Source organism: Symphalangus syndactylus, chromosome 7 (genome assembly GCF_028878055.3).
Source record: "Symphalangus syndactylus isolate Jambi chromosome 7, NHGRI_mSymSyn1-v2.1_pri, whole genome shotgun sequence".
In the NCBI taxonomy this organism is placed as follows: domain Eukaryota; kingdom Metazoa; phylum Chordata; class Mammalia; order Primates; family Hylobatidae; genus Symphalangus; species Symphalangus syndactylus.
The window spans coordinates 64,549,810-64,567,205 of NC_072429.2; the positions used below are offsets into that span (position 1 = coordinate 64,549,810).

General features: G+C 41.3%; 1 pseudogene; it reads left to right on the plus strand.

Annotated features, from left to right (window-relative positions):
• Positions 1–10,174: 10,174 nt before the first annotated feature.
• On the plus strand, positions 10,175–11,995 carry LOC129485742 (E3 ubiquitin-protein ligase RING2-like; annotated as a pseudogene).
• The last annotated feature ends 5,401 nt before the right edge of the window (positions 11,996–17,396 follow it).

Below are 17,396 nucleotides of genomic sequence, written 5' to 3' on the forward strand. Positions count from 1 at the left end.
TTCATATGTGATTCATTCCACAGAGTTAATTGAAAATGCTCAGTTACTATTTCATACAGATGAACAACTGATGACTTTATTTACCCAATTGCAAACAGCAGTTAGGAGTAAAATGCACCCTTTCTACATCACTCACATTAGGGCTCATACACCTTCTCCAGAACATTTGACTGAAGGGAATCAAGTGGCTGATCACCTAGTTGCTAATGTGATACCTAATGCTAGACACTTTCACAACTTAACCCATGTTAATGCCTCTGTTCTCAAACGCAGATATGGAATTACCTGGAAAGAAGCTAAAGCTATTATCCAGTGATGCTCAACTTGCCAAATGGTAACTTACTCATCTTTTACAGAAGTTAATCCTCGAGGGTTGGAACCTAACTCTCTTTGGCAAATGGATGTCACACCCGTTCCCTCGTTTGGGAGTCTAGCTTATGTACATGTATGTGTGGACACCTTTTCTCACTTTGTCTGGGCTACATGCCAATCAAGAGAGTCTTCTGCCTGTGTTAAACATCACCTTTTGCAGTGTTTTGTGGTGACTGGCATTCCAGCTTCTATTAAAACAGATAATGCCCCAGGCTATACTAGCCAAGCTCTAGCTACATTTTTCTCTATATGGATTAAACACATTACTGGTATCCCATATAATTCTCAAGGACAAGCCATAGTGGAAAGAATAAACTCTCCATGAAACAGAAGTTGCAAAAGCAGAGAGGGGAAAACAGGGACTATGGAACACCGCATATGCAACTGAATCTAGCATTATTAACTTTAAATTTTTTGAGCCTGCCTGCCTAAAGGCCAGATGCTAACAGCATCTACAGAAACCAGCTGCAAAGACAGAAGCAGAACTGGTTTGGTGGAGAGATCCAATAACAAAAAGTTGGGAAATAGGTAAAATAATAACTTGGGGTAGAGGTTATGCTTGTGTTTCTCCAGGCCAAAATCAACAGCCAATTTGGATACCACCTAGACACCTGAAACCTTACCATGAAACAGATGCTGAGGAAGAGATTCTGGGAGGATCCTGAGCTCCCCTCAGTTGCAGCCATGTTGAGACTGACTATGTGGAGGACCCCAACTGTCACAAGCAACACCCATCGAACACAGCCATCCACCTGGGGACAGATCAAGAAGCTATCACAGATGGTGGAAGAAAACCTGAGGAAAGCAGGACAACCAGTCACAATGAGTAATTTAATGGTAGCTATGATAGCGGTGATCACCATTGCCTCTGCAGATGCAGATCCTGCCTCCTGCAAGAAGTAGCTCATCGTGACAAAGCTGTCTTTGCTTTTATCGCTTTGCAAAACAAAGAAGGGAAACATGTTGGGAACAGGCCCCAAAATCTGGCCATAAACTGGTCCCAAAACTGGCCATAAACAAAATCTCTGCAGCAGTGTGACATGCTCGTGATGGCCTTGACGCCCATGCTGGAAGGTTGTCAGTTTACCAGAATGAGGGCAAGGAATACCTGGCCTACCCAGGGTGGAAAACCACTTAAGGCATTCTTAAACCACAAACAATAGCATGAGTGATCTGTGCCTTAAGGACATGTTCATGCTGCAGATAACTAGCCAGAGCCCATCCCTTTATTTCAGCCCATCCCTTTATTTCTCGTAAGGAATACTTTTAGGAAATCTTATGACTGGCTTGCTGTCAATAAATATGTGGGTAAATCCCTGTTTGAGGTTCTCAGCTCTGAAGGCTGTGAGACCCCTGATTTCCCACTCCACACTCTATATTTCTGTGTTTGTGTCTTTAATTTCTCTACTGCTGCTGGGTTAGGGTCTCCATGACTGAGCTGGTCTTGGCACAAGGTCAATGTAGGAGAGGCAGAAAAGGAAAAAAGAAGCCAAATATTGGAAGGATTATCTGTGTGGATACTGAAAGATCTAGAATTATAACAGGAGTGTTGGACAGAGTGGCAGGGCAGGTGCCAACATCTTCCATTAACGTGGAGAGCAGGACAGGGCCTGGAGACGACTGTGCTAAGGAAGGCTAGTGAGCAATATAGACTAATGGCATGAGCTGCAAAGCCAGGGCATTTTCAGAAGGAGAAAGAGACACTAGTCTGGATGTGGCAGTGAGCAAGGTAAGCAGGTACTCTACCCCCAGGCCTAGTGTTACAGAGCTTAATGAAATTAAAATAGATGCCAACTGATAGAGCTACAAGGGAGGCAGTATTCTCAGATAAGATCATGATTTTGGTCAGAGCAAGAAGGAAGAGGGTCAGAGGAGGTCCCTAAGGAATTTACTGGTGATGCACCATGAGCTCCAGAGGCTGCAAGAGAGGATTTTCAGTAGTTCAGGAAGGATAGGAGACAGGGAAAAGAGTTCAAGTCTTTTTTTTTTTTCACTAATGATGTAGTTTATATCCTTCCATACTAACAGATAAAAACACATACATTCTCTAGGCACAGAGCTTGTATTTATGAATAACTCTCTGCCTAAAGACAAAGTTTCAATTAATATTCTCAATGGGAATCTACTTAACTGATTTAACACAACTATGAATCTAAAATGTCATCAATAAAACCTAAGAAGTTTTATCACAAAACCAGGGACATGCATTAGTAATCTATACAACTTACATTATATCAGAAAAGGAATTGAATATTTCCCTTGATTTTTATACAAAAATTAGCTGGGCATGGTGGCACGTGCCTGTAATCCTAGCTACTCAGCAGAGTGAGGCATGGGAATCACTTGAACGCAGGAGGCAGAGGTTGCAGTGAGCCAAGATTGCACCATTGCACTCCAGCCTGGGCAACAGAATGACACTTTGTCTCAAAAAAAAAAAAAAAGTTCCCTCCATTTTTAGTGGTTTTTAAATTTCACAGCACAGATTAAAAACAAAACAAAACAAAACAAAAAATAAACCCTGTAGAAACAGATTTTAAATACATTTAGAACACCAAGCCAGCCCCAGTCTGTTGAAACTGATGAATAAATATGTACAATAACTAGATAGACTTTAGTTATAATGGTACTGGAGGTCTATCTATCAAAAATCCTTTGGGATTAATTTCTCAATGAAAACATATGTTTGTAAATAGTGCGATAATATAAACTTGGAAACATACCTAGAGTCAGGAGAGAGATGAAAAATAACACACAACTCAACCTTATTTCTAACCTGTTAGCATAAAGCCTTCTGGCTCCCAAACACCCAACATTGTCCCTCAATATACAAATTAAAAGTAGAGGGGGTGGAGCCAAGATGGCCGAATAGGAACAGCTCCGGTCTCCAGCTCCCAGCCCCAGCGACACAGAAGACGGGTGATTTCTGCATTTCTGCTTGAGGTACCGGTTTCATCTCACTAGGGAGTGCCTACCAGTGGGTTCAGGACAGTCGGTGAAGCGCACTGTGCGCGAGCCGAAGCAGGGCGAGGCATTGCCTCACTCGGGAAGCACAAGGGGTCAGGGAGTTCCCTTTCCTAGTCAAAGAAAGGGGAAACAGACGGCACCTGGAATATCGGGTCAGTCCCATCCTAATACTGCGCTTTTCCAACGGGCCTGGAAAACGGCACACTAGGAGATTGTGTCCCGCACCTGGCTCGGAGGGTCCTATGCCCACAGAGTCTTGCTGATTGCTAGCACAGCAGTCTGAGATCACGCTGCAAGGCGGCAACGAGGCTGGGGCAGGTGCGCCCGCCATTGCCCAGGCTTGCTTAGGTAAACAAAGCAGCCAGGAAGCTCGAACTGGGTGGAGCCCACCACAGCTCAAGGAGGCCTGCCTGCCTCTGTAGGCTCCACCTCTGGGGGCAGGGCACAGACAACCAAAAACTCAGCGAGAACCTCCACAGCCTTAAATGTCCCTGTCTGACTGACAGCTTTGAAGAGAGTAGTGGTTCTCCCAGCACGCAGCTGGAGATCTGAGAACGGACAGACAGCCTCCTAAAGTGGGTCCCTCACCCCTGAGCAGCCTAACTGGGAGGCACCCCCCCAGTAGGGACAGACTGACACCTCATTCAACCGGACAAAACTTTCAGAGGAACTATCAGAGAGCTGAATTTGTGGTCTCACGAAAATCTGCTGTTCTGCAGCCACCGGTGCTGACACCCAGCCAAACAGGGTCTGGAGTGGACCTCTAGTAAACTCCAACAGACCTGCAGCTGAGGGTCTTGTCTGGTAGAAGGAAAATTAACAAACAGAAAGGACATCCACACCAAAAACCCACCTGTACATCACCATCATCGAAGACAAAAAGTAGACAAAACCACAAAGATGGGGAAAAAACAGACCAAAAAAACTGGAAACTCTAAAAAACAGAGCACCTCTCCTCCTCCAAAGGAACGCAGTTCCTCACCAGCAACGGAACAAAGCTGGATGGAGGATGACTTTGATGAGTTGAGAGAAGGCTTCAGATGATCAAACTACTCTGAGCTACGAGAGGAAATTCAAAACAATAGCAAAGAAGTTAAAAACTTTGAAAAAAAATTAGAAGAATGGATAACTAGAATAACCAATGGAGAGAAGGGCTTAAAGGAGATGATGGAGCTGAAAGCCAAGTTTCGAGAACTACGCGAAGAATGCAGAAGCCTCAGTAGCAGATGCGATCAACTGGAAGAAAGGGTATCGCTGATAGAAGATGAAATGAATGAAATGAAGAGAGAAGGGAAGTTTAGAGAAAAAAGAATAAAAAGAAATGAACAAAGCCTCCAAGAAATTTGGGACTATGTGAAAAGACCAAACCTACTTCTGATTGGTGTACCTGAAAATGATGGGGAGAATGGAACCAAGTTGGAAAACACTCTGCAAGATATTATCCAGGAGAACTTCCCCAATCTAGCAAGGCAGGCCAGCATTCAGATTCAGGAAATACAGAGAACGCCACAAAGATACTCCTCGAGAAGGGCAACTCCAAGACACATAATTGTCAGATTCACCAAAGTTGAAATGAAGGAAAAAATGTTAAGGGCAGCCAGAGAGAAAGGTCGGGTTACCCACAAAGGGAAGCCCATCAGACTAACAGCTGATCTCTCAGCAGAAACTCTACAAGCCAGAAGAGAGTGGGGGCCGATATTCAACATTCTTAAAGAAAAGAATTTTCAACCCAGAATTTCCTCTCCCGCCAAACTAAGCTTCATAAGTGAAGGAGAAATAAAATACTTTACAGACAAGCAAACGCTGAGTGATTTTGTCACCACCAGGCCTGCCCTAAAAGAGCTCCTGAAGGAAGCACTAAACATGGAAAGGAACAACCGGTACCAGCCCCTGCAAAAACATGCCAAATTGTAAAGACCATCGAGGCTAGGAAGAAACTATAGCAACTAACGAGCAAAATAACCAACTAACATCATAATGACAGGATCAGATTCACACATAACAATATTCACGTTAAATGTAAATGGGCTAAATGCTCCAATCAAAAGACACAGACTGGCAAACTGGATAAGGAGTCAGGACCCATCAGTGTGCTGTATTCAGGAAACCCATCTCACGTGCAGAGACACACATAGACTCAAAATAAAGGGATGGAGGAAGATCTATCAAGCAACTGGAAAACAAAAAAAGGCAGGGGTTGCAATCCTAGTCTCTGATAAAATAGACTTTAAACCAACAAAGATCAAAAGAGACAAAGAAGGCCATTACATAATGGTAAAGGGATCAATTCAACAAGAAGAGCTAACTATCCTAAATATATATGCACCCAACACAGGAGCACCCAGATTCATAAAGCAAGTCCTCAGTGACCTACAAAGGGACTTAAACTCCCACACAATAATAATGGGAGATTTTAACACCCCACTGTCAGCATTAGACAGACCAACGAGACAGAAAGTTAACAAGGATATCCAGGAATTGAACTCAGCTCTACACAAAGTGGACCTAATAGACATCTACAGAACTCTCCACCCCAAATCAAGAGAATATACATTTTTTTCAGCACCACACCACACCTATTCCAAAATTGACCACATAGTTGGAAGTAAAGCTCTTCTCAGCAAATGTAAAAGAACAGAGATTATAACAAACTGTCTCTCAGACCACAGTGCAATCAAACTAGAACTCAGGATTAAGAAACTCAGCCAAAACCGCTCAACTACATGGAAACTGAACAACCTGCTCTTGAATGACTATTGGGTACATAATGAAATGAAGGCAGAAATAAAGATGTTCTTTGAAACCAACGAGAACAAAGACACAACATACCAGAATCTCTGGGACACGTTGAAAACAGTGTGTAGAGGGAAATTTATAGCACTAAATGCCCACAAGAGAAAGCAGGAAAGATCCAAAATTGACACCCTAACATCACAATTAAAAGAACTAGAAAAGCAAGAGCAAACACATTCAAAAGCTAGCAGAAGGCTAGAAATAACTAAAATCAGAGCAGAACTGAAGGAAATAGAGACATAAAAAAACCTTCAAAAAATTAATGAATCCAGGAGCTGGTTTTTTGAAAAGATCAACAAAATTGATGGACCGCTAGCAAGACTAATAAAGAAGAAAAGAGAGAAGAATCAAATAGATGCAATAAAAAACGAAAAAGGGGATATCACCACCGATCCCACAGAAATACAATCTACCATCAGAGAATACTACAAACACCTCTATGCAAATAAACTAGAAAATCTAGAAGAAATGGACAAATTCCTCGACAAATACACCCTCCCAAGACTAAACCAGGAAGAAGTTGAATCTCTGAAGAGACCAATAACAGGTTCTGAAATTGTGGCAATAATCAATAGCTTACCAACCAGAAAGAGTCCAGGACCTGATGGATTCACAGCTGAATTCTACCAGAGGTACAAGGAGGAACTGGTACCATTCCTTTTGAAACTATTCCAATCAATAGAAAAAGAGGGAATCCTCCCTAACACATTTTACGAAGCCAGCATTGTCCTGATACCAAAACCTGGCAGAGACATAACCAAAAAAGAGAATTTCAGACCAATATCCTTGATGAACATTGATGCAAAAATCCTCAATAAAATACTGGCAAACCGAATCCAGCAGCACATCAAAAAGCTTATCCACCATGATCAAGTGGGCTTCATCCCTGGGATGCAAGGCTGGTTCAACATACACAAATCAATAAATGTAATCCAGCATATAAACAGAACCAAAGACAAAAACCACATGATTATCTCAATAGATGCAGAAAAGGCCTTTGACAAAATTCAACAACCCTTCATGCTAAAAACTCTCAATAAATTAGGTATTGATGGGACGTATCTCAAAATAATAAGAGCTATCTACAACAAACCCACAGCCAATATCATACTGAATGGGCAAAAACTGGAAGCATTCCCTCTGAAAACTGGCACAAGACAGGGATGCCCTCTCTCACCGCTCCTATTCAACATAGTGCTGGAAGTTCTGGCCAGAGCAATCAGGCAGGAGAAGGAAATAAAGGGTATTCAATTAGGAAAAGAGGAAGTCAAATTGTCCCTGTTTGCAGATGACATGATTGTATATCTAGAAAACCCCATTGTCTCAGCCCAAAATCTCCTTAAGCTGATTAGCAACTTCAGCAAAGTCTCAGGATACAAAATTAATGTACAAAAATCACAAGCATTCTTGTACACCAATAACAGACAAACAGAGAGCCAAATCATGAGTGAACTCCCATTCACAATTGCTTCAAAGAGAATAAAATACCTAGGAATCCAACTTACAAGGGATGTGAAGGACCTCTTCAAGGAGAACTACAAACCACTGCTCAATGAAATAAAAGAGGATACAAACAAATGGAAGAACATTCCATGCTCATGGGTTGGAAGAATCAATATCGTGAAAATGGCCATACTGCCCAAGGTAATTTATAGATTCAATGCCATCCCCATCAAGCTACCAATGACTTTCTTCACAGAATTGGAAAAAACTACTTTAAAGTTCATATGGAACCAAAAAAGAGCCCGCATCGCCAAGTCAATCCTAAGCCAAAAGAACAAAGCTGGAGGCATCACGCTACCTGACTTTAAACTATACTACAAGGCTACAGTAACCAAAACAGCATGGTACTGGTACCACAACAGAGACATAGATCAATGGAACAGAACAGAGCCCTCAGAAATGATGCCGCATAGCTACAACTATCTGATCTTTGACAAACCTGACAAAAACAAGAAATGGGGAAAGGATTCCCTATTTAATAAATGGTGCTGAGAAAACTGGCTAGCCATATGTAGAAAGCTGCAACTGGATCCCTTCCTTACACCTTATACAAAAATTAATTCAAGATGGATTAAAGACTTATATGTTAGACCTAAAACCATTAAAATCCTACAAGAAAACCTAGGCAATACCATTCAGGACATAGGCGTGGGCAAAGACTTCATGTCTAAAACACCAAAAGCAATGGCAACAAAAGCCAAAATCGACAAATGGGATCTCATTAAACTAAAGAGCTTCTGCACAGCAAAAGAAACTACCATCAGAGTGAACAGGCAACCTACACAATGGGAGAAAATTTTTGCAACCTACTCATCTGACAAAGGGCTAATATCCAGAATCTACAATGAACTCAAACAAGTTTACAAGAAAAAAACAAACAACCCCATCAAAAAGTGGGCAGAGGACATGAACAGACACTTCTCAAAAGAAGACATTTATGCAGCCAAAAAACACATGAAGAAATGCTCCTCATCACTGGCCATCAGAGAAATGCAAATCAAAACCACAGTGAGATACCATCTCACACCAGTTAGAATGGCCATCATTAAAAAATCAGGAAACAACAGGTGCTGGAGAGGATGTGGAGAAATAGGAACACTTTTACACTGTTGGTGGGACTGTAAACTAGTTCAACCATTGTGGAAGTCAGTGTGGCGATTCCTCAGGTATCTAGAACTAGAAATACCATTTGACCCAGCCATCCCATTACTGGGTATATACCCAAAGGACTATAAATCATGCTGCTATAAAGACACATGCACACGTATGTTTATTGCGGCACTATTCACAATAGCAAAGAGTTGGAACCAACCCAAATGTCCAACAACGATGGACTGGATTAAGAAAATGTGGCACATATACACCATGGAATACTATGCAGCCATAAAAAATGATGAGTTCGTGTCCTTTGTAGGGACATGGATGAAACTGGAAAACATCATTCTCGGTAAACTATCGCAAGGACAAAAAACCAAACACCGCATGTTCTCACTCATAGGTGGGAATTGAACAATGAGAACTCATGGACACAGGAAGGGGAACATCACACTCCGGGGACTGTTGTGGGGTGGGGGGAGGGGGGAGGGACAGCATTAGGAGATACACCTAATGCTAAATGACGAGTTAATGGGTGCAGGAAATCAACATGGCACATGGATACATATGTAACAAACCTGCACATTGTGCACATGTACCCTAAAACCCTAAAGTATAATAAAAAAAAAAAAAAAAAAGTAGAATGACTTTACCCTACTAGCTGACATTCTTCTACAGAATAATCTTTCACTACATATCAAATCAGGGCTCAAGTTTCATTCATCTGCTTCCACAAGGTGTAATTAGCAGAGTGCACCAAATTTATAAGCTGATGTGGCAACTCGAAATGTTAAACACATTTTCTAATGGAAGCAAACTGGATTTTTTTCTGTGGTTCATTCTATGTACCATATTATTATTATCATTTATTATTTATTTTTTTTGAGATGGAGTCTCCCTCTGTTGCCAGACTGGAGTGCAGTAGCACCATCCCCGGCTCACTGCAACCTTCGCCTCCTGGGTTCAACTGATTCTCCTGCCTCAGCCGGGTCTGGAGTAGCTGGGTCTACAGGCACCCGCCATCACTCCCGGATTTTTTTTTTTTTTTTGTATTTTAGTAGAGATGGGGTTTCACCATGTTGGCCAGGCTGGTCTCAAACTCCTGAGCTCAGGTGATCAGCCCACCCTGGCCTTCCAAAATGCTGAGATTACAGGCATGAGCCACCCCACCTGGCCAAAAGCACTCCCAAATATACGCTTGAAGACTACATTTCACAACCAATTTAATTTTTCTTTCTTCAGCAAAATCTGTCACTGAACCAATTTCTCATAGATTAACATTAAGATTTTGTTTGATTCTCTTTCCAGGACCAGAAATTCCAAAATTACAAGGGAAAAGAATGGAATAAAAAAAATAACATTGCATTACAGTGGACACTAACTCAATAAACACTTGTTTCTAAAATAAGAAAATTATGGAAGAAAATACTATGGAAAGAATAATCCTATGAGAATTGTCTTTAAGCATAGTAAATTTGACCCTTAGTCTTCATGAAGACACTGCAGTTTATATAGAAAAGAAAACATACAAGACTCTAGGGAAAAAAGTCAGAATACATATTATATAACATTCTGTAGGCCTAAAGACCTTTTGAGGGGGAAAGGGGAAAGGATGGCCAATTGAATCTTCACTTAACAGTACAGAACTGTGAAAAATTTCTGGGCCAGAAGTGTACTTCAAGTGGAACCAAGCTTTGTGGAAAAGAACATATATATATATATATATTTGTTTTAATTAATTAATTTATTTTTTTTCTGAAACAGAGTCTCTCTCTGTTGCCCAGGCTGGAGTGCAGTGGCACTGTCTTGACTCACTGCAACCTCCACTCTCAGGTTCAAGAGATTCTGATGCCTCAACCTCCCAAGTAGCTGGGATTACATGTGCATGTCACCAGGAAAGACTAATTTTTGTATCTTCAATAGATACGGGGTTTCACCATGTTGTCCAGGCTAGTCTCGAACTCCTAACCTCAAGTGATCTGCCTGCCTCGGCCTCCCAAAGTACTAGGATTACAGGCAAGAGCCACTGCACCTGGCCAAACCTAGACATATTTTTAAGAGAAAAAAAAAAAAAGTACTGAAAATGGAGTCCCTTCCAAAAAGAAAATCATAAATTAAGGGGAAAATATTTGAATAGTGTAAACCAGTTTAGGTCAAAAAGAAAATTGGGCTGGGGGCAGGAGCTGTAATTTCCCAGGCTGTGCAAACAAATGGATCTCAACCATTAACCAAAACATAGGAGTTCACTTTATATGAATTATAACGAACACTTGAAGAGGAAGTAACAGATGGCTTAGAAACTGTGGCTTCACCTCAAAGTCTACAGAGTGAAATAATGGGTCTAATTTGTTTGGATGTGTTGAAAGACACCATGACCATAAAGGAATGTTTACATCATTTTTGTGCAGACTGCATCATCACAGTCCTTAGCAATGACCACATAAAACAGCCTACTTGTCAAAAAAAATCTAGTTTCCAAAAGATCACTAAGGGGATCCTTCGGCTCTTGGTGGTGGCAGCAATGGGGCTCAATGTTAGGGATGCCAGAAAATGCCACAGGGTGGGAAAGGAAAAAAAGAGCTAGGGCTAACAAAAACGAGGTGGGGTGGTAGGCAAAGAATTGGGAAGGCCTTCTAAGCCTTATACTTTAGTCTAAAATGTTTGATGCACTCATCAGCAAAATTTGCCCATGTCATGATGAGTATGAAGCTCTTGGAGAGAATTAGCCAGCATCCACAAGCACAGTAATCAGTGAGCACTCAGTCTCAGCTCTGAAGAAGGACTGACGGTGCCAGTCAAGAGGAGATTACAGTGAGGCAAGAAACAATAGACTGAAAATGGTAGCAGAGCAGAAGAGAATGCTGATGGTTTGCACTATAGTGATGCATCCACACAGAACAACAAGGAAACAGGCCATAGTCACAAATGGACCAAAACATCTGCTGATTCTGGGCTTGAGCTTGATATTGACAATGCAACATTTGCCATTGATTCAGAAATGGATGGTGCTAGTGAGATTGAATTAGTATTCAGGCCTCAACCCACATTTATGGAAAAGGATGATAGTGCACAGATAAGATACATAAAGACTTCAGGTAACACTGCTGTTGATCACTTATCCAGGTATCTGACTGTGAGGTTAGCTTTAGAAGAACTTTGAAGCCAAGGTGCATAAAACCAGATGAACCACGGCCAGAGCAAAACTCAAATATCAGACACCATGGCTGCTGGCATCACCAGACTATATGGCCAAGAGTTCAAGTCTTGAGTGGTGATCTAGGAGTCTGGGGACTCTTTGAGCAACTGACAGAAAGACAAACAAGGGGTCTTGTACTACAATGTATGATGTTCTCCTAGGCAGATTGAAATGCTAACCTCATGGGTATTAGGAGGAAGGGTGGCAGGAGAAAGGAGCTGCCAAGATCACACAGCTCTCTGGCCCTTTACTCTTGCCTATGGCAGCTGGCAATCAGGGGACACATGAGGTTGCCAGGATCATGGGGGCTGGGAGACCATTTATCAATTTGCTGGCATCAATATGTAGTCCAGAGGAATGACACATCCCATACATCTTAAAAAGTCAACTCTAGATGGGATATCTGAGGGTTTTATAGAATTCTAACCAAAATCCTGCTTTCTAGGTTTCTCCACTCTCCTTACTGTAGATAATACGTTTGGTAAAGAACACATCATAAAGCCTTTCAGCTCTTGGCTATAGGAGCAACAGGCTGAATGTTAGGGATGCCAGATAAGGCCATCAGGTGAGAAAGGGAAAGAAGAGGGAGGGCTGAAAAAATGAGGCAGGGGAGAAAGGCAAAGAATTGGAAAGGCCTTGTAAGCCTTATACTTCAGTCTAAAAATGATGGGAATCCACTGAAAGGTTATAGGCAGGGGAAAGGTAGGATCATTCACTTTTCAAAAAAGTGACATCACTTTGGAATGTTGCATCTGTTGTCATCAGGCTGTAAACTGAAATTGTCTAGCTCGTGTTACATTTATGAACTACAAATTGAATGACTTAGGGCCAATTTTATAAAATTTCCCTTAGCCCTAGAGTGTCATAATAATACGGATAATACAGTCTATTTCTGAACTGTTAGAGAATGTATCAGTCAGGGTTCTCCAGAGAAACAAAACCAGTAGGACATACATAGACATAGAAGTGGGGATTTATGATGGGGATTGGCTTATGCAATTATGGAAGCTGAGAAGCCCCATGATTTGCCCTCTGCAAGCTGGAGACCCAGGAGAGCCAGGGATGTCATTCAGTCTGAGTCTGAAGGCCAGAACACCAAAGCAACTGAGAGTGTGACTCCCAGCTTAAAGTTGAAGGCCTGAGAACACAAAGGGCCAACAGTGTTAAGTCCCAGAGTCCAAAGGCCCAAGAACCTGGAGCTCTGACGTACAAGTGCAGAAGACAGATGACTCAGCTCTAAAAAAGAGATCTTTCTGTTCTACTTGAGCCCTCAATAGATTGGATGGTACCCATCCCACACTGGTGATGGCAGGTCCTCTTTCCTCAGCCTACCCAGTTGAATGCCAGTCTCTTCCAGAAACACCCTCACAGACACACCCGGAAAGAATGCTTTACCAGCTATCTGGGTGTGCCTTAACCCAGTCAAACTGACATAAAGTTAACTACCACAGAGAAGTAAAGGTGTAATTCATATCAAGGTCTCCTGCATACTTGACACCTGGCTAATATCGACACTTAGCCAATAAATACTAATATTTTCCACAAGACACTTTTTATATGTATGTTAGAATTAGGATTTTGTTATTCGGTATGGGAAAACATTTGTAGTATTTTCTAAGAAAATATATAATATGCAGAATTCCAGAAAATAGCCCTTTGATGGTAAACAGAGCAATCTGTACTTTATTTCTTAGGATAGATATTTGCCTCTTAAAATAAAAATGGTGTTTCTGATAAGTGGTGAGTTCTCAGGAAGTTTCATCTTTTCAAAATATAAAAAAAAAAAAATCCTCTTATTTATTCTTCAAGCTAGTAAATATAGTGAAGAGACAGTAAAGTGAAGCAGAATTCAGCATTCCACTTCCCTACAAGTTTTTTGAAGGCATTCAAATAACACTGAGCCAAAGAGATGCTTTTTCTAGTTCGTCGTCTTGTTTTTGAATTTAAAATTTAAAAATTAACACAAAAAGCATGAGCAACAAAAGAAAAAACAGACTGGACTTTATCAAACTTAAAAACTTTGGTGTGTTAAAAGACATTGTCAAGAAAGTGAAACAACAACCTAAAGAATGAGAGAAAGTACTTGCAAGTCATGTCTAATAAAGGTCTAGAAGCCAGAACATATTTTTTAAAAACTCTAAAAACAATTTTAAAAAGACAAGCCAATTAAAAAAGGGATAAATGACTTGAACAGACATTTCTCCAGAGAAGATATACAAATGGCCAAAAAGCACATGGAAGGATGCTCAACACTATTAGTCACTAAGGAAATGCAAATCAAAACCACTGTGTGATAACACTTGATACCCACTAGAAGGGCTACAATTTAAAAAAAAAAAAAAAACCGATAATAGCAAGTCTGGTTAGGATGTGAATGTAAAATGGTGTGGCCCCTTTGGAAAATAGTCTGGCAGTGCCTCAAAAAGTTAAACATTGAGTTAAGCTATGACCCAATCACTTCCACTCAAGAGAAATGAGAAAAGCCCACACAGAACCTTATCCATGAATGTTCATAGTAGCATTATTTGTAATAGCTAAATGTAGAAAATAAATGTCCATCAACCATGAACAGGTGAATGTAATGTTTTTCAACTGTAGAAAGCAGCAAAGTGCTAGACATGCTGCTGTGGGGACACACTCGACCCCCAGAGTTGGTATGAAGATTGTTTTAAACTGAAGGCTTTGAGATTCAACAGATGTAGAAAGCAGCTTTTCTGGAGCTTCCCTTATCCTACTAGAAGCAGAAACTTCTAGGAGTGAGGCTGCCACAAAATCCCTCTCCAGGGAGTTTTACAGCCCAGAAAAAGATGAAGACCACTTGTACCTACATAAACAAAAATCATCACAAATTTTCTTTTTTTTTTTTTTTGAGACGGAATCTCGCTCTGTTGCCCAGGCTGGAGTGCAGTGGCATAATCTCGTCTCATTGCAAGCTCTGCCTCCCGGGTTCACACCATTCTCCTGCCTCAGCCTCTCCGAGTAGCTGGGACTACAGGCGCCCGCCACCACGCCCGGCTAATTTTTTTGTATTTTTAGTAGAGACGGGGTTTCACCGTGATCTCGATCTCCTGACCTCGTGATCCACCCGCCTCGGCCTCCCAAAGTGCTGGGATTACAAGCGTGAGCCACCGCACCCGGCCACAAATTTTCTTATCTTCTGTTTGTTCCCCTAAAAATTGATTTGTCTCTCATAAGGAAACCATTGGATCTGCCCATAGAAGCCCGTTTTCCCTCTCCTCTTCCCCTGTGAAAGCTGCCATATAAACCTCTATCTTTAGCAGTTCAGGAGCCACTTCTTTTGTGTTCTACATATGAATAAATGTATCTTTTCTCCTGTTGATCTGTCCATTGTCAGTTAAATTAGCAGGCCCCAGTCACTGAACCTAAATTGGCAGGCGAAAAGGTTTTCCTCTCACACCACAAGATGAATGAACCTCGAAAACATTATGCTAAGTCAAAGCAATCAGCCACAGCAGGTCACATGTCATGTGAATCTATTTATATGAAATATTCAGAACAGACAAATCTTTACAGACAGAAAGCAGATTGGTGGTTGCCAGCGGCTGGGGGAAAGAGGAACGGGGGGTGACTGCCTATGGGTACAGGGTTTATTTAGGGGTAATAAAAATGTTTGGAACTAGATAGAAGTGGTGGTGGCCAAACTTTTTGAATGTACTAAATGTCACTAAATTTTTCATTTTAAAGTGTTTATGTTGCTGGGCGTGGTGGCTCACGCCTGTAATCCCAGCACTTTGGGAGGCCGAGGCGGGTGGATCACCTGAGGTCAGGAGTTCGAGACCAGCCTGACCAACATGGAGAAACCCCGTCTCTACTAAAAATACAAAAAAATTAGCCGGGTGTGGTGGCACATGCCTGTAATCCCAGCTACTCGGGAGGCTGAGGCAGGAGACTTGCTTGAACCCAGGAGGCGGAGGTTGCGGTGAGCCGAAATCGAGCCATTGCACTCCAGCCTGGGAAACAAAAGCGAAACTCTGTCTCAAAAAAAAAAAAAAAAAAAAAAGTGTTTATGTTATATGAGTTTCACTTCCATAAAAATAAAAATTAAAAATGTAACTGGGGCTCAACTTTGATGGACCTTGAATGATAAGATAAAGGCTTTAGATTATATCCTATAAATAACCGGAAACATTTCATAAAATATTTCTTAAAAGCAAACCTAACATTTTAGGATAATTAATTTCTAATGTATGTGTTTATCCGAGATCAAAGCACCCTGTTATGAAGCAGAGCATTCAATCGACTTGTCTAAATGAAGCTCCCCATTGCCAAGGCTGTTTTTTTATTTTTCCCCCACTTAATGAAATTGGCAAGCATAGTGACTGGTTCTGTCTGCATTCAGTTGTGTATGATCACAGAGCCCCTTTCAGTCTTTAAACAAGAATCATTTTATGGGTGACTGAGATAGTAACAGGTTTTGAAAACGTTAATCTATGATGACCTGAAAGTAGCATGAAGACGTATGTACAATAAATGAGAAGAGTGAGATAAGAGAGAAGAGCAGTGCTAGAGACAGAGAAAATGAGTCAGAGGCAGCCAGGTGGTGGCCTGTGATGGCAGAAGATTGCTTGGCAGGAAGTGAGGCCTGAACAGGCGTTTGCCCCTTTCACATGAAACAGAGGGATCAAGACCCTGTTTTCTTAAGACTCAGTCAACCTGAGACAACATTTCAGTGAAACTAAAGATGAAGGCAGACTTCTGGGAACTCAGACAACAGAAAGCCCTGTATCTGTTAAGTTATACTGGATTTCTAAAATTGCTCTGCATTTGTGCAGTTTACGCCTCAAATGATTCACATTTTTGCCCTTGAATAGACAAAGACTGCTACAAAGGAGAGGAAAGAGGAAGGAGAGCAAAGGCCACAGCTTTAAGGTCTCAGCACTTCATGGAAGCCCTGCCTCCAGCCACATGGGGCCACCTGCTGGGAATTGATGGGCTGCAGAGTAGGAAACCTGGTTTTTTTTTTACCTCAAATTCAGGTTTATAAGTCAAAAGCCACATCACGACACCTAATCATTTACTTCTCTATTTTGTTTCTTTTTTTTAATTTTCTTTAAATACTCAATTAATATAAAGCCCCATGGGATCTCAGTGATAAACTCTCATTTTCAAAATAAATGAAATGGCCAATATGGTCTATAAACTAATAGATCAATAAAAAAACACTCAGCTTAGGACTGCAAGGCGACTTCTTTATGACTGAGTAAACCATCTTTAGCAGCTATTAGAGAAGAAACACTGTCATAAATCTATTTCTTACTGCATTCTCATAACACCTCATGTGTATTTCATGCCAGGACGCCTCACCTGTAGTGAATGTGTTCATCTCCGCCATTAGACCATGAGCTCTCTGAAAGTAGGAACTTTTTCCTATATTTCTGCAGTACAAGTGGTCAGCACAGCACAGAGACACAGAGGAAATGTTCAGTTAATGAATATGAACTCCGTCTGTGGC